Genomic DNA, 26,975 nt, shown 5'->3' on the forward strand with positions numbered 1-26,975 from the left:
TCTTTATTCATTTTTTTTTTTTTTTTTTTTTTTTTAAGAAATAATTTTATCAGTAATTCTTCAGAAGTTTTGGTTTCAATCCAAGCTGATGCACCCAAGTCATATTACTATCTATTATATAAAAGGTAAAATGGGCGCAAACATTTGTGTGTATGTCCACGAAAGGTTTTTTGTGTTGGGGGTTCTCGCGTCAGTTAGACTCCGGGAGAAGTTTTCTTATACTTCCTAGATCATAATATCTCAGATTTGCAAACGGACATTGTCTCTATCTTTTTTTAAATTTTTTTTTTATTGAGTTTAAAAAAATTCCCTCGTTTCGAATATTTGTTTGTCTTTTTCGTATAAATAAAGCAAAACTAATCAAATGCAAACAGGCAAACGCCTGGCCTTTGAGCCGGGTAGTATCTGTTCTGTAATTGGTCCTTGGTCAATATAGGGGAAAGGGGAAACCCTTCATACACACACATTAAAAACGACCTTACGTCTAATTTGCTTTTGTTGGGAAGCAAATAAATACCAAGACTGAAAGCGGGAAGCTTAACTGGCCCCAGGCCAAGTTTTAAAGCAACGTTCATTTCTGCGCATGCATAGTGACTCGTTTGATGCTTCACTTAATTACCAACTCATTGAATTCACTATCCTCTTTGGCCTAACTGCTAATTACCCTACGTTTTCGAGTTCGATCCTACCTCTCTCTATCTTTTTTTAATTTTTTTTTTTTTTTTTCTCACATTCTTTTCCTCCTTGGTTGTTCAGGTTCAAGCCTGCCTGCTTACTACCACTTTTTTAGCTCAACACATACCTCCAAACACTCGGGCAACACCAGGCACCATTTTTAATAGCAACTTTATAATATATTAAAAAATCGATAGAACATCTACTCTATAATAATATATACAAAATCTGCCAGAATTAAAATATCATGTTTAAGCATACTTTACGGCTGGGCTACGTCAGGCGTCCCTGCTAGCTAAGTTAAATACTTTTGCAGTTTTAAAAAAAGAGCTACGATAATATCAAGATGTCTCCATTTACACTTAACATCTACAGAATGCCAACATCAATATGTTACATAATAATGAGTCCCCTGTGGAATTTCCACAGGTCTTGCTTGTTTTCTATTAATAAACTAATGATTTATTGATTTCTTTTTTTTTTTTTTTCCAGCTGATATCATTTCTTGTGTTGAATTCAACAGTGATGGAGAACTCCTGGCCACCGGTGACAAAGGAGGCCGTGTTGTCATTTTCCAGCGCGACAAATCTGTAAGCCTCCCATCTTGCACACTTGCTTCTCTTTTCCTAACTAGTGATTGCTAAAATTTACTTTTAACTTTGCAGGGTCTCAAATGCCTACTTCCCTTTCTTAGTGTCCCTCCACCCTCTTCTCACGCCTCTCTCTATTAACACTCTAACACTTTTTTCTTATTCTTCAGTATTCAGTGGCAGTTATTTAAGCTATCTAAAAAAAAAAAATTTACTTGAATAATTTTGGCATTGACTACAAGAATCTTTTCTTCCCATTTAGAATTGTTTGAATAAATAAACCCTTCACTCCTCGTGCTATTCTAGTATCTCTTATTATTGGCCGACATTGCCTAGGCTGCTGTGAAGGTGAGTTCTCTCTATCATGTTAGAAAATACTTACACCTATTGTATATCTGTACACAGCTACCATTCACTCATTCATAGAATATTGCCACATCTGCAGATGCAAAACTAGTAGTTGATGCACCAACTCAGATATCTGGGCTGGTGCATCTACCACTAGTTTTGCACTCTTAGACAGCATCCATAAAAGAATGTCCACTCTAATAGGTCCCTCACTATCAACCACACTCCAACCCCTGTCTCATCACAATGTTACATCCCTGTGCCTGTTTTATAAATACTTTAATCAAATGTGCTCTGATGAAATTATTGCACTTTTGCCTCTTTGATGGATATACTCTTGATTAACTAAACCAGCAGCAAAATCCCACCCCTTCTCTGTACATGTCTTTAGATGCTGGAAAGCCTTCTACTTTAATAGTTTCTTCCTATAGACTGCTAGACTTTAGATTTCCCTCCATTTCCTGTTTTCCTAACTGTACTAACATGCAGAAGTTTAAATGTAACGCAGACATCTCATGGCTCAACTTCCTAAATAGTCCCCTCTAGACATGATCCCAATTAATAGCCCCTCACATCCAAGTAGCAATACACCTTGTTTGAAGTGAAAAAAAAATATATTTTTTTTTTTTTTAACTCAAGCTCAGTTAATTAACATTTGTTTCCTTGAGATTTTTTTCCCCATATGATTAACTTTAACAAATCACTTCTCTTTCATTTAATCCGGTCTATCTCTCTATCCTGCTGTATTTAGAGACTTTCTTAATGACTTTCTTTTTAACTAATTTAAATAATGTTTCTACATTATAAGCATGCGTGTAAATTAATAACAAAAAAAAAAAAAAAAAAGGACTCTTTCAGTTCTGTATTATTCATAAGGATAATACCAAAAAGAAAGACTTATTTTAGTTGTGCAAGAATTTTTTCAGATATTATCAGTTTATGAATTTTTGAATGAAATCAAAGTGGCATGTATAGTTGTGGTGGTTATGACCTAACAGGTCAAAGGTACTTTTAGTTGCGTGCAAGCGACTCTATAGGTCACTCCGTCGGTCGGTCTGCCCGTAACACTTTTGTGCTTGGCCTTTTTGGTTAAGATCAAAAGTCTGTTGTTAATAGATGCTGTTCTTAGCTTTTTAAGCTTTTCTTGGCCTTTTGACCGAGATCAAAGTGTAGTATCTGTCCAGCAGATACTGCAATCAAAGACCATATGTGGGGGCAACCCCACATATAAGACCTTGGTCAATGTAGGGGCAACCCTTCATACCAATTGTCACTATCCAGCTCCCCTACTTCCCCGGGAAGTTGGTCCCCATTTCCTCTTCACTCCTCACGTTAAAAATCAGCCTTGTGCCTAATTTGCTCGGTGGGGGAGCAAATAAATATAGCTTTTCTTGACCTTTTGGCCAAGATCAAAGTGTATTTGTTGTTTAAGAATCTTTTGTTTTTTACTTAATTGTATTTTCAAAATTTTTAAAAGCAATAAAATATATAAACAAGATCAAAGTGTAGTATCTGTTCTTACTACATGCTGTACTTATGGTGATATAAAGTGGGGGATCACTTTTCTGTATTAATTTAATGTAAAATGATCACCCACTTTACAACCAGTCAGTCTCAAAGCCATTCAAGTCATTCTTAAGATCATTCAATTCATCCTTAAGTTGATTAAAGTCATTCTAAATCATTTAATTTTTATTTAAGTCATTGCAACCCATTTTTCGGTCATTTTAGTTTATTTTTAAGAATTTCATGTCAATCCTACATTCACGCATTCATTCATTCATTACACAAGAGCACGCAACTAATGGCTATCGGCCTTGTTATTTAAATACTGGGTGCTTCTTCGTTATTAAAGCAAAATTCAGAAACTGAAATATTTAATTTCGAGTAAAACCAGTGGTATCTACTTAATTGTCATGTCGCAGTAATGAACATATCCAAAAATTACAAAAAACAATAAGGTAGAAAATTATTAAGGAAAATAGTTTTCAAAGATGGCAAAAATTAACGTTTCTGAATTTTTGAGATGAGGATTGGTTATATGTATTATTCACCGGGCTACTGTTCTCATCTTGAGTGTGATTTTTACGTTTCGGTTGATATAACTACCGACCTTCTTCAGGTGTATCTTGTCGAACTATGGAATTTGGACAGAATTTCGAGCGGAACCATTTATTTGCTTCATGGGGGTAGCGTGCTCTTGTTCTATCAGCCATGACTGGATAGAGGTCCTAAGTAATTCGCAAATGTTGAACCTTCAACCTTCAGGAGAATATCACTTTTACAATTGATTTTTTCCCAGTACTCTAACCACTGCGCCACGGATCCTTGCGGACAATTCTAGTACGAATTTTAGGAGCCTTAAACCTTGTGAAAATCACACTCAAGATGAAACTAGTAGTCCGAGGAATAATAATACATATAGCAAAAATTAAATTTTGCTAAAAAGAAAAGAAATCGGCGAGTTCAACTCGTAACAAGGGAAATAATTATTTTCTGAAATCTTAAGTCAGTTTAGCAAAGTTCAATTGGTGCTCATTGTCTTTGAAAACCGTTTTTATTAATAATTCATTTTCTACCTTGTTTTTCGTATTTTTGGATGTGTTCATTACTGCAAAATGACAATTAAGTAGATACCATTGGCTTTTTTATTGCATTTACATCCCAACCAAAGCACAGTGTCACTTTGATGTTGGTAGCTACTATCTGGGACATTTTCAAAAATACTATGTAGGGAGTTAAGCTTTACTTGAAATTTTTCAAATTTTGTTATTATAACAAAGAAGCACCAAATACTACACATTATAGTATCTACTGGAGGTACCCAGGTTTTATCAATACAGTTGATCATTGCACAAAGATTAGTCAGCCCCATTTGAATTTGTATGTTTAGAACAGGAGATCTTTTTTAACTCCGATTTCGGAACTGTTGCTATCAAGCGGGATTGACAAATCTTTTTGCATTGATTGGCTGAATTTTCTTCTAAATCCAAAATAACCAGATTGATAAAACCCAGGGATCCAAACAGACAGTAATATATAATATTTAAATAAAATAATTTATATTAACTCTTAAAGCACTTTTTTTTATATATATATATATTTTTAGCTAATTTGTGATATATGTTATATTTTATTTTTTACAACACTTGGCTTTTTCGTTCCCATGCTGCATACCAAAACATCTGTGCATTTTTAGTATTTGCCTTTGTAAAATAATTTAATTTCCGTTTTAGTGATATTCTATCCTCACTCCATGTTTGCTTATATTAGTTTTTGCTATTGATTCTTTTTTTTTTTCCTCTCACTTTTCCTTCCAAAAAGCAATTTTTTTTTTTTTACCTCATTTAATCATCTTGCATCATTTTAAATTTTATTTTATTTTTTTAATTTATTTTGTTTTTTTTTTTTGCAATTTTCATTAGTTTTTTGTTTTTTATTGAAAAAAATTCATTTGAATCTCAATGTTTTGATTGCATAAAAATAAGCTTTCATTGTTAACTTGTCAAAATTGTTTTGAATTTTATTTTTTCTAAAAGGCAAACAAAAACTTCAAGGCATGTAGTTCTTTTTTCTTTTCTTTTTTTTAATTTTGACATAAAAAATAGATAAAATTAACATTTTAAAAAATTTCTTTATTTTAATTTTTTAAAACTTTATTAAAAAAAAATTTCCTGTCTAACTTTGTTTTAAGATTTAACTTTTCAATATAAAATATAATTTTAAACAAACTGCTAAAAATTATTTTTTATTAATATATTAAAAAACTAACACCTGTGACTTAATCTTAAGAGAATTTAGAAGTTTCTTTTTTTTTTTTTTTTTTTCTTTCGTTTTTAAAAATCTAAAAATATAATTGGATCTAATATCATGGTTGAATAAGTCATTTTTCCTTCATATGGAGATTGAATCTTAATACAATCTGTTGAAAAAAAAAAATATGAAGTAATCGCATAAATCTTGAAAGGTGTGGCACCTTTACTTCACTATAAACTCCCATAGTCTTGAGGGCAATAACTATTCAACTAATATCTTTGAATATTTTTTTTTTTTTTTTTACTTGATTGACAATTTAATGGGGGGGGGGGTCATTAATAAAATCACAATCCGCTCTGCGATATTTAAAATAAAGTAACTTCAGTCTGTAACATTATCCACATTTTTACATGGTATCCGCACGCTGTAGCAGAGTATGTCACAAGGAACAGAAGACAAGTAATAACTTAACCCACTTTTTCTTTTGTAATGATATCATTTATTTCCGGGTACTTTCTTGAATAAAACATGATCGTCTTCTCTCACATGATTTGTCCTCAAACGTCATCTACGTTTCTAACATGATCTCGAACGTGCTCCCTTGTCTGTTGCACACATTCTTTTTATATTCTTTTTCTTTATCCTTATATGGTGACTTCATTTTGTATGCATTTGCATATGTGTGTCCGCACTCTGTTACAGGTCTATGCCTGTTTAGCCCTTTTGATTTGGATTCTAGTAAATTTCTTCATTAATTTCATGAATAATCAGGGAATTGGTCTGATTATCCAATAGATAAAAGTCTGAGAGGTTGTGATCCAATGAGTGTGCATCCCATCCAGGATCACGTTTTCTCCTGACAAGACAATCACCAAAGTGTGCCCACATATCATTGAACAGCAATAAAACAAATACTTTGATTGTAAAAAGGATTGTAAATTTTACTCCCGATTCTATTAGTGCCATTTGGGGTGAGGGTGGGGGTGAATCCCACTATAGAAATTTTCCAACTGAAGATAAAATACAAAAAAAATGTTCAGTTTTCTCTGCAGATAAAATGTTTTAACTTTTTTTGTATAAATTAGAATGTATATTAGAAACAAAACCGGTATGTGTGTGTTTTTTTTTTAAGAAATTCGAATTTACTCAATCAGGTTTGTTTGTCTGTTTCACGCTACCCAAGTTAAAATGAATAAATATTTTAATTTTTGATCAGTAAGTTACATTTTCTCTCATTAGACTATCCTCATCATCATAACTATTTGTGTAATGTTTCAATTAGCTATTGAGCCTTTTTTATGTTTGGTAATATTATCCTTATACTTCAACATAATTTGTTCTACATTAATTTTGCTTCAATACTTAAATACATTACATAAGAAATATTAACAAATAGCAAAACCATCATGTATAAGGGCAAGGAGAGTATATTCCTATTTCATCTTGAAAGCCAAAAAAATGTCCTTGCAAATTCATTCTTAACATTTCCAGAATAAAAAAAAATTTGAATAAAAAAAATCTCCTTTTCAAAAGGGTCACGTCAAGATATTTCTCTGCATTTATTACCTTTCTATCAAAATAATTCTACAATATTTAGCAATGACAAATGAGGAAAACACGTTTGCATTGTCATGTAAACTAAAGTATACAATCATGTTCTTGTTCCTTCATTAGTACAACCGTTATGATCTGTTACTTATTATTTGTAATTTGTGGACTTGCCTAGATGCAAAGGATGGACTGATTTAGGTGTTTATTCAGATTGATACTTATGGCGGCAATTAAAAGTAAAGAAAATATAGAAACGTCTGTATAATGTACGTACCAGTCATGGAATGAAGATGAAAGATTCTAAAAAATTACTTAATTTGATCAAGTAGTCTTTTTTTTTTTTTTTTTTTTTTTTTTTTTTTTTTTTTTTTTTTTTCAAGAAAATCAAATTTTGTTCCGGTTCAATGCAGGTGGTAGGGGGGGGGGAACTGCATCTATGACGGAATCAAAGGCAAACAACCGATTTTAGTTAATTTTTTTTTTTTAATGTCAGAAAGCCAACCAAAACGTATTATTTAAAACCAAACAATAATTTATTAACATAGTGTGTATTAAAAAAATTTTTTTTTTTTTTTTTTTTTTTTTTTTTCCAGAACATAAAATTTTCAAATTATAAATACATTTTTTTAAAAGGGTCATTTTATATAAGTTAAAATTTGAAGAATATTAAAATGGCTTTGGCCTTCAATTATCAGTTATCAGTAAAACACGGCAAATTTGTTTTTTTGAAAAAAAAAATATATATATACTTGATCAATTTTTGGAATATGCTATCTCTATTCGGTGACAAGTAAGTACACAATAAGATTGTCTTCAGTTTTGTTTATCGCCATAAATGGCAATCTGAATAAGCTCTATAATTTAATTATATTAAAATTTCTTTCTAATTTAGCATTTCTAGATGACAGAAGAGATAGGTTTGTCAGTGATAGCAAAAAACACTAACAATTGTTGTTAAAAGATTTATTTAACTAGTTTTAATGTTTTAAGAATTAATAACAAAAATTGTGCATAGTATTTTACAGTGATATGCACACATACAGATATGAATAAATAATAAAATTTATTGCCAAACTGTTGTATGTTTTATTTGAAGATTAAAGCATTTAGGTAAATGGATATGGCATCGGACTACTGTTCTCATATTGAGTGTGATTTTTCACAACGTTTCAGTTGATATAACCTTCGACCTTCTTCAGGTGTATTTTGTCGAACTCGGGAATTTGGATGGAATTTTGAGCGGAAAATCACACTCAAGATGAGAACAGTAGTCTGATGAATAATACAAATAACCAATCCTCATCTCAAAAATTCAGAAACGAGATGTGACATGGTATTTCATTAATTTTAAAAAAAATATTTCTTAATCCATTCTCTATCAATATGATATCTCTACTATTTACTTGTTTCAAGAATTAAAAATATTTTTTTGTTCATATAATAGCTGTATTTACCTGGTGTTATAAATAGTGGATAAAAAGAACCTCAAATATATGCATTTATATTTATTTTATGTTTTATTGGATTTAAGAAAATACATTTAATTTTCTGTTTTTTTTTTTGTTTTTTGTTTTTTTTCAATAAACATTCAATTAATGATGAGTAATTTATCAATATGTAAGCAAGAAACCTACCCAATATTTTTTTACTTATATTTTTAAGTAATAAGTAAATAACAAATTTCTTGTAAGGAATGTTCAAAAACAGAACTGAAACAAATAGTGTGTATTTAATTTTTTTGTTAGTCATGAAAGTTGAGTGTAGACGAGAAACACAGTTACACACATGATCTTGTCTGAAAATTGTTATTAATAGAGAAATGAAAGTTTTTAATTGTAATATGAAGCTTTTAACAAGCAAAATATTAGATTTTATTCATTTTTAGACTCGGTTTAAAAAATTATATCTAAACATTTTTTTTTTTTTACTTTTGCTTATATAAAGTATAACTTGAAATTTACTTTCGATTTTATAAATGTATTTTTGCAACTGATTTGTAAACATTTCTTTTCAAAAGCTTTTCATTAAAAACATTTTGTTAAATAATTTTTCTCCCACCTCCTATTGACCTGAATATTCCTCTCAATATTGTCCTACCGACTATTTCTTCTATTGGTCTTTTAAGCTCAACAGTTTCTCTGTGCCAGTGAGTGAGCGTGCATTCATGACAATCTTCAGCTTGTAGCTAGAATTCTCTTCCGTGTGTGTGTGTGTGTGTGTGTGTGTGTGTGTGTGTGTGGTGGAGCGACTGGCGTTTGAATGGACATTGCTTTGTAGCTATAAATAGCTTTCCATTCTACGGCAAACTCGTCTTCTTACACAACTCATTGCAGCTCTTCGTATTAACTTGTCGGGTTAGAAATGCAAAAATAACTGGAATGGTCTGTGAAGCGATGATCATCTGTTTATCTATTCATGGCTTCTGTCATTCACAAAATGAAGTGATTTGTTTACAAGATGTTTCAGCAATGACAACAGAAAGAAGACAAATATCGAGTTACTTCATGTGTTCTTCCCTTGTGTTGCCATTATTCATACCAACACTTGATATGAAACATTAATTTTGAGGATTTTATTTTTTATCAACTAACTTACAAATAAAAGGATGCAGAAAACTTATTTTTTGATTTACTACACACACACACACACACACACGGTGACCCCCCCCCCAAAAAAAAACGGGCCCCAACTCTAATTAGGCCCCGTTTCTTAGTGTTTTATCCGAATGAAATGAAACTTTGGTCATAATTAGTTTATTATATTCTAAACATCACATCAAAACATTAGGGTTTTGGGCCTTTTTTTTTCTCCGTTCTACAGCATATGTTCTAGAAAGCCTCCATTTAGCTTTTGTTTTGTTTTTTTTTGGGGGGGGGGGTCACTCTGTGTGTAATATATATATATATATATATATATATATATATATATGAGAACAATAGGAATGGGAAATGAATTCACAAAGACTATATACTGGTAAATATAGATTGGTTCATTTATTCAATAAGGGAATACAAACAATTACTTGGGGGATAGAAGAGACTCTTTATGCCAAAGCATTTCGAAACCTAATGCTTCTCATCAGGAGAGTAGAGAAGATGCTAGGTAACATAGTGGGGATGCTGCATCTAACGTGGGACTCATTAGGAACGAAATAAATCAATTAAAATTATAGATGATGCTGGTGGGAGTTATATATATATATATATATATATATATATATATATATATATATAAGGAATGAAAAAATATACCAGCGGTGGTTGACGTTATGTTTAAAGAAAAAATAGAAAAAACCGAATGAAATTATTAAAAAATCAACGTTTCGTCCTTGTTTCAGAGGACATCTTCAGGATAATTGAAATAAAAATGTGATAAAAGAAAAAGTCATAGATCGTGCGAAAAAAGACAGTTTTTTTAAATCCAACCCATGTCGGGAAAGGACGAATATGTGTGCGTATGGGAAGGTTGAGTTGTTTGATGTTTATATATACACTTTTAAAAATGCATTAAAATAAATATGTACATTTTTTTTTTTTCTTTTCTTTTTCTTCTGCGAAACTACTCATTTTCCTGAAACATTCAAGGAAAAACGGCTAGCCAGAATCTATTTTTTCTTTAAACATATATATATATATATATATATATATATATATATATATATATATATATATATATATATATATAATAAACACCAGGGCTCTACATTGCGAGTGAATCAGTCACATATGTGAGTGATTTTTCAAAATGGCGACTAGAAATAATGAAACGCTTATCTTTTGGCAATTGCACTTTCACTGACAATCTTCCAGACCTCACTACTGAGTGAAAAATATCTTTTCAACTTTTTTTTTTTTTTTTAATAAAACGAACAAAGTTAAATTATTTAAACAATAAAAGTTTAATAGAACAATATACTCTTTTTTTTACGAAGGCTGTTTAAAAATATCTGAAGGAAGAAAGTATCAACATAACATTTGCTGTATATTTAGAATTACATTTATTCAAAAAAAAAAAAAAAAAAAAATTTATGATGTACATACTCGTCATAGAACGAAGATGTAATATTCTAAAAATCATATGGGTTTGGCTAGTAAACGAAAATATTTAGTTGTCAAAGGTCAGCTAAAGATAAATTTGTCCATAGAGCCCTGCACACATACATATATATAATACACACATACATAAATATGTGTGTGTGTGTATATATATATATATATATATATATATATATATATATATATATATATAATACACATATACATACATATCTATACTAGTGTGATGTTCGGTCGGAAAATATGCTTAAATATGATATTTTAATTCATGCAGATTTCGTATTATGGAACCAATGGATTGTATCCAATATATAGTAGTGATTCCAAGTTTTAAAAACATATCACTTAGGTGCGATCAGCTAGTATGCAGCTCTCCAGCGTTGTTACCATCTGAGCTAAGTCCATATGCATATCAGAACTTAAAAAATTCATGTAGTTACACATGTAAATGTATATTTGCGCATGCATAAAGATACATTTTGTCTACTAATACCTGCCAAGTTCCAAATTTTCGATTTTGACCATTTAGCAGCTATTTTTACTAGGTAAAAACCAAATCAAGTTTGTTCCACAGGTTCAAATCTATATCAAATTTTAAGCCTGTAGACCAAAAAGTGACAGCAGTTTGTCAGAGACTGATCTGCACATGCACAGACAAGGTCGCTTTTATATACTAGCAGGCCGCCCAGTCCAGTCATAAAATATGCTTAAATATGTTATTTTATTCATGCAGATTTTGTATTTATTATTATAGAGCCAATACTCTATTGATTATTATATTATATCTAATATATAGTAGTGATTTCAAGTTTTTTTGTTTTTTTTTATGATTTAGGAGACTAGAATTGAAGCCAAAACATTTAGCACTCCAGCCTTGGTTGTTATCGTTTGAGCTATTGTAATATGGATAAGAAATAGTTAAAAATAAACTGACTTTGTGTGTGTGTGTGTGTGTGTGTGTGTGTGTGTGTGTGTGTGTGTGTGTGTGTGTGTGTGTGTGTGTGATGAGAACTAGTATCTGTAAACTTAAGTATTTAATGTTGATTATTTAAAAGTGTGATATCTGGCAGCAGTATATGAATGTATATTTGCATCTACTTAGAAGAGCGAGCACTATAAGTTGACATGACCTGCCTAGTTCAATTTTTTTAAATTTTTGACTCCTCAGCAGCTATTTTTACCGGCTAAAAATCAAATCGAATTTGTTCTACAGGTCCAAATCCTCTATATATCTTCAAGTTTGTAAACCAAAAATTGAGAAAGGAGTTTAATAAACCATTCCAAACACAAATAGACAATGCCATATATATATATATATATATATATATATATATATATATATATATATATATAATATACACACACACACACACACACACACACAGAGTGAGAACTAGTATCTGTAAACTTAAGTATTTAATGCTGATTATTTAAATGTGATAGCTGACAGCAACTATCATCATAAGTATAGGAATAAATTTCATCTTTTCATAGTCTTTTATTAACCCTTTTTTAATCCCTTTATTAACACTTTTGCCTTTGAACTGATATTAAAGTGTAGTATCTGTTTTGTCCTTGGTAAGGAATAAAACTGTCTAAACTGAGGCAATTTATTTTTTGTCTCGATTGATTTTACCCTTTGTATCCAACTACCATCAGGAGAGTAGGAGTTAAATAGAGCCAAAAGTATGTGTTAATGTGTTTCTTGCTATAGACTCATTTAATTATTTCTTTTTTTTTAATTTTTTTTTTTTGTATATTTACTATAAATCGAATATTTATTGAATTCAGGAATAAAATTAAGGAAAACGAAAATTTTAATAAAGATTAACCCCCTTTACCTCTTACTGAACATTTTTTTTCTACAAGGAAGTCCTCACTTATCAAGGCCCGAATGCCACTTAAGGCTAAGGGTTAATAAATGTAAGATGGTAGTGTACTAATAATCATTAATGTTGTAAGTTGGGTTGAATTTGATTATTTAAGGGGACGGCTCAACAAGAACTTATTTACATTGGATTTAAAGGCTACCATGTTGCAATCGGTTGGAAGCAGGTCAGTGGAACAATGTTCCACATGCGGATAGTTCTAGGAAGGAAGTTTTGTTCATGGAATCTGTTTTTTTTCTTGTGTCTGTTATTTAGTCGTTGTTTTACACGTAACATTTTAATTTTTTTTTCTTAGTTAAAAAAATAAAAATAAATAATAGTTTATAGATATTTGTAAAGGCTGGAACTTGTGCCCAAATATTGACTTCGGTTAATTCTGACTTTCGCTGTATCATATATTAAAAGATGGAAAATTTTGTAAGTTGTTTTTATCCAATAAATTTATAAATAGAAATTAAAACAAAGAATAATATTAGTTATTGTATTATAACGATTTGGTTTGATTAGTAATTTAATGGCCAAAAGAAGATAACCGTAATGATTTTTCACAGTCATATTTAATAAAAACTAATTTGTTAGAAATAAATAATCCAAAACAAGCAAAAAAATCTCGGGCAACACAACGGAGATATAGTTATATTAAAGGTTGTAATCTTAAAATTAAGCCGATCAAACAAATCTATTAATAAATGTTAATTTAGATACAAGGCCTATGTTCTATAATTTTGGTTGGAAAAAAAAAACAAAACAATTGTTTAGATTCGATTTTCAATTTATATAATATGAAAGATTCTTTCTCAATATGATGAATCTTTATTATTAATAGTTAAGATTATTACTCTTTCTCTCGTGTGTGTGTGTGTGTATATATATTATTAATAGTTACTCTTTCTCTTGTGTGAGAGAGAGAGAAAGAAAATATATTTATTCCAGGTTAAAGAGTGATAACTAATGAATTTAAGGTTATTAAGAGTGCTCAATAAAAGAAGCGCAAGATATATTTTTATTAATATAAACAATTATATGGTCGCGACACTGAACACGTTAATATTTTGAGCAAATTGTCGATTAAAACCAAAAGTCCTCATCAGACAACTGAATAAATGGTTGCGTTCCACACGCACACATACATGATAGAATTTTAAGTATTGAAAATAAGAATCATCTGTTATATATATATATATATATATATATATATATATATAATGGATGAATCTTATTTTTAATACTTAAAATTCTATTTCGTGTATATGTATATATATATATATATATATATATATATATATATATATATATATATATATATATATATATATATAAACACATACCTCATTACCCATACTCTAACAGATTGTCATCTAAAATGATACCTGAACCGTAGCTACTATTGGCATGGTAACTTGTCTCATATTAGTTATAGCAACACTAGTTTTATCCGTCATGATGATGATGATAATAATACTAATATTGACAATGTTGTAGTAGTAACAATTGTTATTTGTCAAGACTGAAAACGCTGCTGAATTAGACTGCTATTTCCACTGCAACGTGTGATCAATAAACGCACTGAGCTACTATTACCGCTCCTGTCACAGCTACTGCTGCTACTACTACTGCTCCCGCCGCCGCCACCACCGCATGTTGTGGTGGTAAGTATAGATTATATTCTGGCCTCCTGCCAGGTGATGCAGTAGCGTTGCACTTGATTTTGACAAGTAAAAACAGTAAGCAGCAATTGGTACATTTTAATCACGGATTATTATACAGTTTAATAAAATATTTTTTAATCAGCCTTTTTTACACATTAAAAAATATTTTTCTTTATAAAATTGCTAACATTTATTTAAAATTGCTAGGATCATTGACCTTTCTTTTTTTTTAATTTACGTTATATGACAATGTAAAATATTGTGATACATTTTGATTTTTTTTTCTTCGCTCGTGAATACATTAACATTTAATTGTAAATTTCTATATTTATAAAATTGTGCGACCACTTGTGTGTCGGTGTATATTTCTTTTCAGTGTGATTTAGACAATATTTTTATTTACTATTAATCATATTTATTGACATAAAGTATGTAATAATGAAATAAAAATTTTTTAAAAATTCTATTATAAAAAAAAATAATTGAATTTACCAGAATGCCTCTTTATAAAAACAATCAACCATTTTAATTTGTTAATCTCTACTTTTTGTTTGTGTTTGTTTCTTATGGATTCCAAAGTAACTGAACCGATTTTTTTAAAATTTCACACAAATGCACTGTGTATCTGGGGAGTGTTCCCAGATATGCTTTGTATCAAAATACTTCCGATAATCGAAAAAAAATAATCCAATTTAAATAAAGTTAACTTCTCAGGTGCATTTGAGAAGCTTTATCACTGCACAAATAGAAGGACCAATCAACAGTAAGTTCTTTGATAAGACAGGGCTGTGTTCGAAATGAATGTTTCTGTTTAGAGCACAATTGAACCATGATACTTGACCTTTGCATTTTAAACTTTAATTCAAGTCATTATATAAAGCCTCCTTTGACAGACCATGAATACCCACCCTACGGGTGCCTGCGTGTGAAATTTTTGTGACAGATGCGCAATTTCCAACCATACCTCTCCCGAGTCGACATTGTTAAATACTAGTGGCAAGTGGGGTGTATGTTCAGGATGACTGGAAACAAACGCTGAGATAAGCGGAGAGCACATACAGCACCGAGAATTCCCAAATGGTCACCCATCTGGTACTAACTAGGCTAAATGTTGTTTAACTTTGGTGATCTGACGAGAACTGGTGTGTCAACACGATTATGCCGTATATAAAAAATAATCTTATAAAATCAACAATAGGTTCTCTATAGTGCGATGTAGACTACAGTATATTATGGACTAAATCAGTACAGAGAGGCATGTAAAGTTTCCTTCTGATGCACTATGCAGATTAGAGCAGGCAATCAATAGTTAATTGAAAAATGGTTGATTTTACTCATTTTGATGATAATAAAAGTATTGGAAGTGTGGAGCATTTGTTGATTCTCATTTAATCCCGGGCAACGTTGGGTCTTCCTGTTAGTAGTTATATAAAAAGACATTGCTTCATGACAATCTGAAATTTGGAAGGATTTATTTTATGGTACTTTTTGCACAAACAAAAGTGTCAACAAAAAGAAATGTGGTATATAACATATGTAAACATTTCTAATCTCACACAATTTATGTTGTATTTTTTTGCCTGTTTATCTGTCCGTTCTACTTTTTCTGGGAAGCTACTGGGCTAATCTGGCCAAAATTTTGTATGGTCCTTTGTCATAAGGTGCAGTGAACTAAGTATTATGGCATCCGTCCGATGCAGAGTTAGGAATTTAATGAAAAAAAAAAAAAAAAAAAAAAAAAAATGAACATAAATTTGACCATATTCAACCATCAATTTAACATGAAGCACTAATTCCAAGTCAACAGGCTATAACTTTTGCACGTTCTTAACAGGTTAAAAAGTCTAGTAATAAACAATAGGAATAAGTAAATCCAATTCTCCTAAACATTTCACCAGAGATATATATATATATATATATATATATATATATATATATATATATATATTATTCCTTAATTGGAATTCATTTTTGAGATGAGCATTATATATTAATTTATTTTTATTTCGGACTATTATTCTCATCTTTATTAGTTGTTGTTTTTGATCTTTTATTGGTTTTGTTTATTCACAACGTTTCGGCCAACTATTCCTCTGGCCTTCGTCAGGTGGTAACCGTGACGGATAGGAACTTTGAATCTCCTAACTGCATTCTCAGCCATCACTGCCATCCGTAGTTGTCGTCTCACCACATTTTGGCCAATTAATCTCTGGCACGCTTTGGGTGGGATTGAAACCGCTATCTTCAGACAATGCTTATCTGGAACCGTAGAGATTCAACGTCTCTATCAACTGCGCCACGCATGCCAGAGGTTAATTGGCCAAAATGTGGTGAGACGACAACAACTATGGATGGCAGTGATGGCTGAGAATGCAGTTAGGAGATTCAAAGTTCCTATCCGTCGCGGTTACCACCTGACGAAGGCCAGAGGAATAGTTGGCCGAAACGTTGTGAATAAACAAAACCTATAAAAGATAAAAAACAACAACTAATAAAGATGAGAATAATAGTCCGAAATAAAAATAAATTAATATTTCACCAGATAGACCTAAAAAATTTTTTTGGTAAATACATCTAGTTTATTTTAGTTCTATATCAATGTTTTTTTGTATTTATTTGCTTCCCCACCAAAGCAAATTAGGCACAAGGCCGTTTTTAATGTGGGGTAAAAACCAGCTCCCCTAAAAGTAGGCAAAAAGGGGGCATTCTGGTTACCAAAAATAATAATTGTCCCAGTATAGAGGGTTTCCCCTCCATTGACTGGTACAAATTATCTTAAGTGCAGCATCTGCAGAACAGATACTACACTTTGATCCCGGCTCGAAGGCCAAGAACAACAGCTGATTAAATGTCTCCCAAAATGTATTACGTTGTTATCAGAAACCAAAAAAAAAAAATTTTTAATATGTATATATATATATATATATATATATATATATATATATATATATATATATATATATATATAAAAATATAATATAAAGCTGAACGTCTGTGTGTGTGTTTGGTCACGAATAGGCTCCTATATGGTTGACTATTATAGAAAACTGATCACATATAATAGAAGATGTATTGAGACACAGGAATGGGTATGTTTGATCTGGCATAATAATGATTCATTAAAATTGTGGGGTCTGCGTACGCCCCTGGTCCACAAAGTATGGAAATAAAAAAATTTAAAAATTAAAAAAAAAACGTTTACAAGTGTTTTTGATATAGATGTACATAATACTTTGATAAGTATGTTTTAACTTAAATAGAAATGGTATAATAAAATTGTGGGGTCTGCGTTTGTGCCTGGCCTCCATAGAATGGAAATAGGCACAAACTTTAATAAAGACTTTTCATATCTATCTGTGTAAGTATACTTTGATAATTATTTTTCAGTTTGAAGAAATATGGTATAATAAAATTATGGGGTATTCGTTCGCGCCTGACCTCCATAGAATGGAAATATGTCACAAAGTTTAAGAAGGTTTTTTAATATAGATCTACAGAATATTGTGATAAGTGTTTCAGTCAGTGTGAACAGGTATGGTATAATAAATTATGGGGTTTATCTATTTTATTTTTACTTTCATCATATTTTGCTTTGGTTTTGATACCCCCAAATTCGAAACTATCTCTTTACAACCCTTCCTTTTCATAAGCTATCATACTTTCATAAATTAGAGTCCATTTTCTGTAGGCTGTTTTTGAACGCAGTCAACGACGGGTACTTTTGCTAGTATATATATATATTTGTGATAGATTTAGTTTTGGAAATTGTGTTTCCAGCATAAGGAAAAATAATGGAAATTTGGAAATTCTATTTGATATTTTCAATTAAATCTTCATTTTCATCCCTGGTAAAGTAGTTAATCCTCATGAATCTATAATAGAAATCTTTTTTGAGAAATATTTAAAAAATTGGAAAGATTTTAGTAGCATTTAAACAATTCTTTGGAAATTATAAGATTGCTTTTAAATACTTGCTCAACTGAAAGTTGTTTTTTAGTCTTAAAAAAATGAATAGTTGAAATTATGTCTAAAATATTTAAATTTTAATGACGAAAATCAAAAGATTTGCTTAATCTGTTAATTTCAAAAATTATTTTATTAAATTTTGTTACTTTTGTAATTTTGCTATTTAATAAAGGTTTTTGGGTTTTTTTTTCTATAATATAAATCTCACCTGTCTGTTTAAATGTATGTATGTCTGCCTAAAACTCTCGACAAAGGCAACGGATTATCACGAGATGGGTATCGTTTTGAAGCTCAGGCCTTTGGACAACAAACCTCGCAAAATTGACTAAGAACATTAATTTCTTCACCCTCAACTGGGCACTTTTCTACAAAGAGGGGCTGCTTTTTTCGCCGATATTTTCGATTGACTAGCCTTAATTTAAACCTTCTCCACTTCCGGTTCGGCAATAAATGCAACAGCAAAGATGTCACGTTTTTCTTTTTCACATTCTTTTCCTCCATTGCGATACGGGTTCGAGCCTACCTACCTGTCTACTAGCACTTTTTTTTTTTGCTCAACACATACTTCTAAACAACCGGGCAACGGGCAAGCTAATATATATATATATATATATATATATATATATGAAAACTTGAATGTTTTATTTTAAATTATAATAATTACGGTTGAAGTGCAGCGTACATTAAATGAAGTACATTTAAAAATGTAGATGTAACCTGCAACAATCTTTAGGTGCATCTTTTAGAATTTGGAAATGTAAACCTCTACTCAGTTTTGGTTGACAGGATAAGATCAATCTACACCTTGGCTAAGTTTGAAATTCTGTATAGGTTCACAAGTTAGTAGGATGCACCTGAAAATGGTCAGAACTTACATCAGTTGAAGCATTGTCAATAATAAATAAAAGATTATATAGTCTGAATAATCCAAATAATTCAATGGTTTCGGGGGGAGGGGTTATACACTAGAATTTTCCTTGATCCATTTTAAATATTTTTCTAACGTTTTCATTTTTGTATGACAAATTTGAAACCTTATTTTCAAGAGGTTGAGATTTAAAAAAAAAATTACTTATTTAAAAACTTTTTTATTTGAATACTTTAGATAATAAAATAATAAATTCGAACAATTACATGCAATCAAGCTTTTGTCTGTCTTGTGTGTTTGTGTTGGATATTCTTTGATTACTTTTATTTTTGTATATTATGGAATGTAATGTTTTTTGTTTTTGTTTTTCGTCTATTTTATTTTCAACTTAATATAGTTTGCTGGCAAATACATCATATCAGATAATTTTAAATGTTTCCTTAAACTCTAATAATTATTTTAAGTCAAATTCATAGAAAATATTTTTTTCTTTCTAAAGTTTTGAATGTAATACAAATAAAAGAAATTAGCTTAATGAAGGGTTAAAAATGGCATACGTTCGGTGATGGGACAGTGGTTGGAGCTTGGTGGATAAGGTGGGACCTATTAGTTTAACCCTTTCTTTTAAAAGCATTTACATTTTTGAAGAAAGAGAAAGACTTGATCACCAGACTAGATTTGTAAATGAAGTTCTTAAATCAGGTGAAAATTTAGTTATCAAGGATTTCCCTAAAATATTTTTTTTGCATTTCTGCATTTTAGCTTTCTTTGATTTTTCACTTTTGGGAGAGTTTGATTCAAGGTAAGGGGAGACAATCACAAGATTTATGAAAGTTTTTGGAAAATCAAAACAAACACATTAATACTGTATTGTTTGTTATGAATTCATTAGAGCACATTCCATTAAAGTAGTTGTAAAACAAGCACATGGATGAAACATTGTGGCAATGAGAGGTTGGAGCTTGGTTGATAGTGTGGGATCTATTAGATTTTTAGAGTTTTATTTTAGATCTTATCTAGTGGTAGATGGACTAGTCCAGATGTGGTAACTATTTCATGCGTGGGCAAATTTTGGCTTTGTAAAGATGTAGAATACTCTCTGGTGTGAGTAATTTTCTAGTACAGTAGAGGGAGTCCACTTTCTTTGCAGCAACCTTGATACTCAACAATGCAATATTAAATTAAAAGGAATGTCAACTGTGAGACAAATGTTTTTCATGAATTTTATATTACACATGCAACACTTTTTATGCTGAAATATTATCTATTCAATATTTTAATCTCTGTGAATCTAAATGTTTTAATAACAATACTTAATCTCATTTTGTACCAGCAGACTATTTTAAGAGCAGAAAAGTGATTCCAGTTATATTTTGTTTTTCTGTTTATGTATATTTTGACTACCAAATATTTTGTCATGTTTTTTTTTTTTCTCAAGTTGAACACAATTTTGTCTTTTGTGCTTGCATGTATATTTTAATGACTTTATTTATTTATTTATTTATTTGATTGCACTTGTTTTTAACCCATTGTACGAGAGAATATCTGATATCAACCCATGTATTTATTTATTTTTCATATCTTGATTCTAAAATTGCCCCTCTCCTTTTTTTTTTTTTTTTTTTTTGTTACTTCCACATTTCTTAGAAGCAAGGTATGCCCATCAGTTTATCATACTTAAGTTTGAAATATCATTTTCATTGTTAAACATTCTGAATATTCATCCTTTGAGTTTTAACCGACTCCAATAGCAATCAAATAATTCATACATGCTTAAATTTTCGACTTTCTTTGATGATGACCAGATACAAAACAGCCATAGAAGTTTGATTCATCCCTAATTTATACTAATTTAAATGTTTCCATTTCAAATAGCAATACATTTATTATCTATTGCTATTTAAGTTTGATATATGGGTCAAAGAAGATTGAAATTGTTGGATTTTTCAAAGCAATCATATTAAAGTTTAATTTGAATGTATTTATCTCTCTTCCACGATGAGATGTGACACTAGGTTCAGAAAGTGGGATTGAAGAACCAGCACCTCAGAGCAGGAGCATTCTGGCCTGCAAAAAATACCTGGACAGTCCTGTCAGCATTTTTCAGTAGAGGTATGTCAAGCGATTAGCAATAAACTAACGCCTTAAAAGGCAAAGCTTGAGAAGGTAGATCGTCTAGAACTGCACAGGACCAGCCATACATTGTAGTCAACATGAAAAAGGCCACTACAAGAATGGCTTTTATTAGCTTTTGGGAGTCAGTTTGATCAAATCTCAACCTCAGGATTCCACTTTCCACTGACAAGTGATTGTCCAATTTATTAGAAAAGTGAAAATGATCAATATTATCTTACCTATATTGATCAGGATCCTCTGGCAGCAGTCTTTATCCGTGAGATTGTACAAATATCTATTTACTTCTATTGCATTGTTGTAGATACTTTTAGTCCCTTTTTTATTTTATTTATTTTTTTAGATCTCTGCTTTTCTCTTTATAAATTACTTTAGTAAAAAATGCTGCAAATTATATTCTTATACACATTCAATACCCACCCATTACCACCACAAAAAAAAAAAAAAAAAAAAAAAAAAAAATTAATGGAAGGCTCTGTTTCTCCGGCTCTCCGGAACACTAACTCAGTCTAATAATACTAAATCAGCAGTGGCAATTGACATCTACATATATTCTAAATGCCCTGTTTTAGTCTTTTTCACTCGGCCATTTTTACATTATTTTTCTCTTCATTCTTTCTTCTGTTGACTTTTCAACCTCAAAGAAAAGTTACATCTGGTCAATATAAGGAGTTGTGTGCAGAAAAGTTGACTTCAATGATGTGTCCACATTGAAAGAATGGATGAGAGTTCCCAACTTAAATGTAGAACAGTTAAGGTCACAGGGAAGACCAAGAAAAACATAGGAAGTGATGAAAAAGGATTTAAGGGTAACTAAAGACCTTGCGAGAGATAGATTACTTTAACTATTTTCTAAAAGCTGTCCAACACATGCCAGCATGTAAAATGGATATCAAACTTAATATGGGTTTTGTATTCATTTTAAAGTGTTATTTCAAATTTAAGCATGATGGAAAAAAAAATAAAAATAAAAAAAAAATAAACATTTCAGCAATATCATACAAAATGCATTTTTTTTTATCCTCTAGGTGATACAGTATATGCTCTGCAGTACAATGGGCTAATAAGCACTTTTGTTTTCATTCCTTGCTTTGTCATCCATTTAGTATATAGTTATGTTATAGCATTAAGAACAAAAAAAAACTTGACACATTATAGCATCTTGATTAAATTTATCAATAAATGCATTTATGTAAAACAAAGATTGCTTGTTTTTGTTTACCCTGAAGCTGACCATCCTTTTTAAATGTCTTAAAAATATTTCCACCATCCATCCTGACCCACCTTTTTTACTTTGGCATACGTGCATTACCTATAAGTAGTGCTTTAGCATTATTACTAACAATGATACAACCTATATTCTTCCCTCCTGCGCCATCCTTTTTTTCTTCTTTGTGAAAAAAAAAATGTGAGTAACTAAGGAGGAGAATTATGGCTCTTTGCATTCGTAGACTTTACTCTTAAGACAGATTATGATGACATGCTCGGGTTCTTTTATTATTTCTGTACTTGGGCTTCCTTCTGCCCTTTCTCCTCAGTCTGTTTGGCAAGTGTTGCTTAAAAGTCTTGCGGCACAGCCTGTCTTCCAGTAGGATATTTTTTTTAAATGGAAATCACTCCAGACAAGGCATGAAGCCACTTGATATAAGGAGCTAACAAGAACGAAAGATGATTATTACAGACACTGTAGAAGCCTATTGACCAAAGTTTTGAAAAGATCAAGGATGTAGGTACAAGGAAAATATTTAGCAGAAAAAGACTGGATTAGCAGAGGTTACAGTTTCCCATCTATTAGGGTCAATTTCTAAGTCCCTCAGATTTTTTATGTAGATATTTCTGAAGTGGAGATTGGGACCTGACTATGAAGCACTTTTCCTATTCAAATTAACCATAAAAGTTTTTTTTTCTCATCTGACCGTCATACATTTTTACCAAATATCCAAAGAAGTGTTAGCTGCTGTAGCAGAGTGTACATGCTCGGAGTATCAGCGTTTTCTTACCAACACAAAAACCAACAAGAAGTTTTGGTAGACAATTGTAAATTAAACAAATATCATCTCATCACAGAATAATCTTTATTATTATTACTGTTATTATTAAACCTGATTTTCTCTGTCAACAAGAAGTTTTGGTAGACAATTGTAAATTAAACAAATATCATCTCATCACAGAATAATCTTTATTATTATTACTGTTATTATTAAACCTGATTTTCTCTGCCAAAAAATAAAATCTATTTTATATGCCACACACTTGTAATAACGTAATTATGAGGGGCGTGCAATAAGTAATGCCCTTGACCCACTTCCCATAGCAGTAGAGCAACGAAACTTGGCACAGTTATTAGTCTTTTTCTACATAGGAACCACCCAGAGTTATGCATTTCTCCCATCGTTTGCTGCAGCTCTGGAGACCGTTTTTGTAGAACACCCCAGGTTAGTCCTCCAACCACGACATGACTTCAGAAATCAAGGCTGCATCATTTGGGAAACGCTTTCCTTACAAAAACAACTTCATGGCTGGGAAGAGGTGAAAGTCAGAGGGTGCAAGGTCAGTAAAGTAGGGAGGATGGGGGAGGATTTCATAACCACATGCCCGTGCTTCTGATCTAGCAACATGCGCGTTGTGGACCGGAGCGTTGTCCTGCAGGAGGAGGGTACCTTTGCTGATCTTGCCCCGCCTCTTAATTTTGATAGCTTCCCTTAATTTCCTCAAAAGTGAAGCATAATAGGCTCCTGTAATTGTGGTACCCTTTGCCAGGAAATCTGTCATCACTACTCCGTCCTGGTCCCAGTAGACTGAGCATGACCTTGCCAGCGGAGGGCTGCACCCTTGCCTTCTTTGGAGGTGGTGAGTCCAAGTGCTTCCACTGCATTGACTGGACTTTGGTCTCTGGATCATAGTAATGGACCCAGGTTTCATCCTGTGTAATCAGTCTTTTGAAAAACTTGACTCATTTTGGCACATCTCCAAATTCATCCTCAAGCACTCTACGTGTTTTCGCTTCTGGAATGGTGTGAGCAACCTGGGAATCCATCTGGCAGACACCTTATGCATATGCAAATGGTCATGAATGATAGTTTCCACAGACCCTGTACTAATCTTGACATCTCAGGCTATTTGGCAAATAGTAATATGCCGATCTTCCAAAATGGCAGCCTCAACTTGACAGACAGATGCCTCATCAATGGCAGAAGGGGGGGGGCAGGTCTGGGAGCTGTTTTCACAGACTTCCGGCCATGTTTGAATTCAAGATACCAGTGTTTTACAAGGTCATATGATGAGGCATTATCACCATAAGTTTCTTTCATTTCATCAAAAGTCTCCTGTGGTGTGCGTCCTTTCAAATACAAAAACCGGATCACTGCTCGACATTCAACAGGCTCCATTTCACACCTGACTCAGTTCAAATACCTATAAAGCAGAAACCACAATTAGTTCAGAGCTATAATTTACCACATAACCCGTAGAGATATAAATCATTGCACATGCAAAATTTCAGCTAGATCAGACAACTGGAAGCCCCTCGTAAAAAATAATGATTATGATTTTATTTAAAGACTTAGGTTACAAAGAATTGTGTCATACGTTTTATTTATCTTTGTTTTTATTATACAAAAAATATCTGGAGATGTTAGGTTTACTTGAATAATAGCTAATAAACAGTTGGTTCATTTGAATAAATTTCATCTTAAGATCTTCAGCAGACGTAGGATTAATTAATGAGAAATTATGCACAATGAAATCTAAACATTGTTTGTAAAAAGCTTCAGAGAATAAACAAATTCCGCCTGCTTATGCAACAATTGTTTACAGGAAATGTAAATCGCTTTAAATGAAAAAGTGAGTGAATATAACTCAAAATTGTGAAGGAATCATAGTTAGCGCTTAGTAAGCTTCCACAAAACATGTAAAACTTCTTGTCATGTTAACCGATGCTGAACATGCATACACTGCAATTTCTTGTTCTGTTTGACGATTTGCTTAACCCAGCTTGTCTGCAATTGTAATGGATTAATTCCCCGGTTATATTAAGTCGCCATTATTCTTTTGAAGTTTTAGATCAATGTTGCCATACTCACCTAATATTTCCTCAAAAGAGGTTAATATAGTTTGTCTCAAGCATTGTCTAGTTTGTATATAAAACAAAACTTATAGAAGGCAATACAATGCAGAGGTGTAACGGATAGACACAAACTGAAGAAAATTAAGATATATAACAGAATAAACTATGCTGAATACATATATATTTTTACATGCATGTATATTTTTTCCTTATATTTTATACTTGCATTGGGTTCTTACTTGCATCAGTATAGTCAGATAGAAGTTTTCTATTGTATGATATTGCAGGAAAATTTCCCTTCATTAGATATGTGTTCGACTTTGGTTCAAACGTGAATGTGTTCAGCTGTTGTAAATGTGAACAGTTTGTGATTTTTTTAGTTTGATTAAATTCAGATGACCTCTCGTCATCTCCCCCACTTGTGGAACGTTGTGTGCAGTTCCGATTCTAGTTGATGGTTATTTTTTTATTTATTTATTTTTTTTTTTTAGCTTAATTTTAGTGAAAATAGTTTGTAGAATAACCCTGTAAATATTAAATTAAATATTGTCTTTTACTAATGAGGTTATGTATGTGTCTGAAGCCAAAATTGTTCTTTTCCAAAAATACCCCTTATATTAAAAGAATTAAATTAAAAATAAAGAAAAATTTGTATGATGTACATACTCGTGACGAAAATATATTCCAAAAATTACATGAATTAATCAGTTATTAATGGGAATTCCTAGACATTACAACATAAATCTTGCAAGTGTGAATTATTGAATTATCTCTTTATTTTTTTACAAATTGTTTTACAAAATGACAGATAAAACAGCCACTCTTCACTCATAAAATTTGATTTTGTTATTTAAAAATAAAACTACTTGAACAATGTATATTATTTTTGGAATATGATGTTTTCATTTTGTCATGGGTGCGTACATCATACATTGTTCTTTTTTTATTTTTTAATATAAGGGGAATTCTGGACAAGGACCGCCAAGACTATACTGTTTAAGATTATTGTACTTGATATTAAATAGATTGGGTAGGGAAATAGTACAGTATAGACTGAAGTAATAATAAATGAAATTATTGTATACAGTGCTCAAGTGCACTACACCACATCAAGGTATGTGGAGTACATAGGATAATGTACAGTTGACAGGGAAATAACTACATGAATTATATACATTTGTGTATGACCGAAAGGTCATCAGGTGTACTTTTGGTAAATTTCGGAAAGCATTAGGTTTTTAAAGGATACAGTGCCTTGGCAGGCAACAACTGACATGAGCAGTTTATTTCATTGTTCTGCAATTCTGGATAGGAAAAAAATGTCTCCAAAAGTTATGGGAGCTGTACAGTAGGTACCTCCAATGCACACAACAGATTTAACCCTTCCCCTATATGTAACACAATATAATCATGATCTAATTTAATATTA

At 31.3% G+C, this 26,975-nt stretch overlaps 1 protein-coding gene and 1 pseudogene across 1 annotated transcript in view; one reads left to right on the plus strand and one right to left on the minus strand.

The window, feature by feature from the left end:
* LOC145283550 (serine/threonine-protein phosphatase 2A 55 kDa regulatory subunit B alpha isoform-like) overlaps window positions 1-26,975 on the plus strand; it is a gene marked incomplete in the record, with an annotated part of 197,831 nt that overhangs the window by 145,106 nt on the left and 25,750 nt on the right.
* LOC145284376 (5S ribosomal RNA) lies at window positions 15,566-15,682 on the minus strand (annotated as a pseudogene).

Source organism: Euprymna scolopes, chromosome 8 (assembly GCF_053919585.1).
Source record: "Euprymna scolopes isolate OS-2025 chromosome 8, ASM5391958v1, whole genome shotgun sequence".
Taxonomy (NCBI): Eukaryota; Metazoa; Mollusca; class Cephalopoda; order Sepiida; family Sepiolidae; genus Euprymna; species Euprymna scolopes.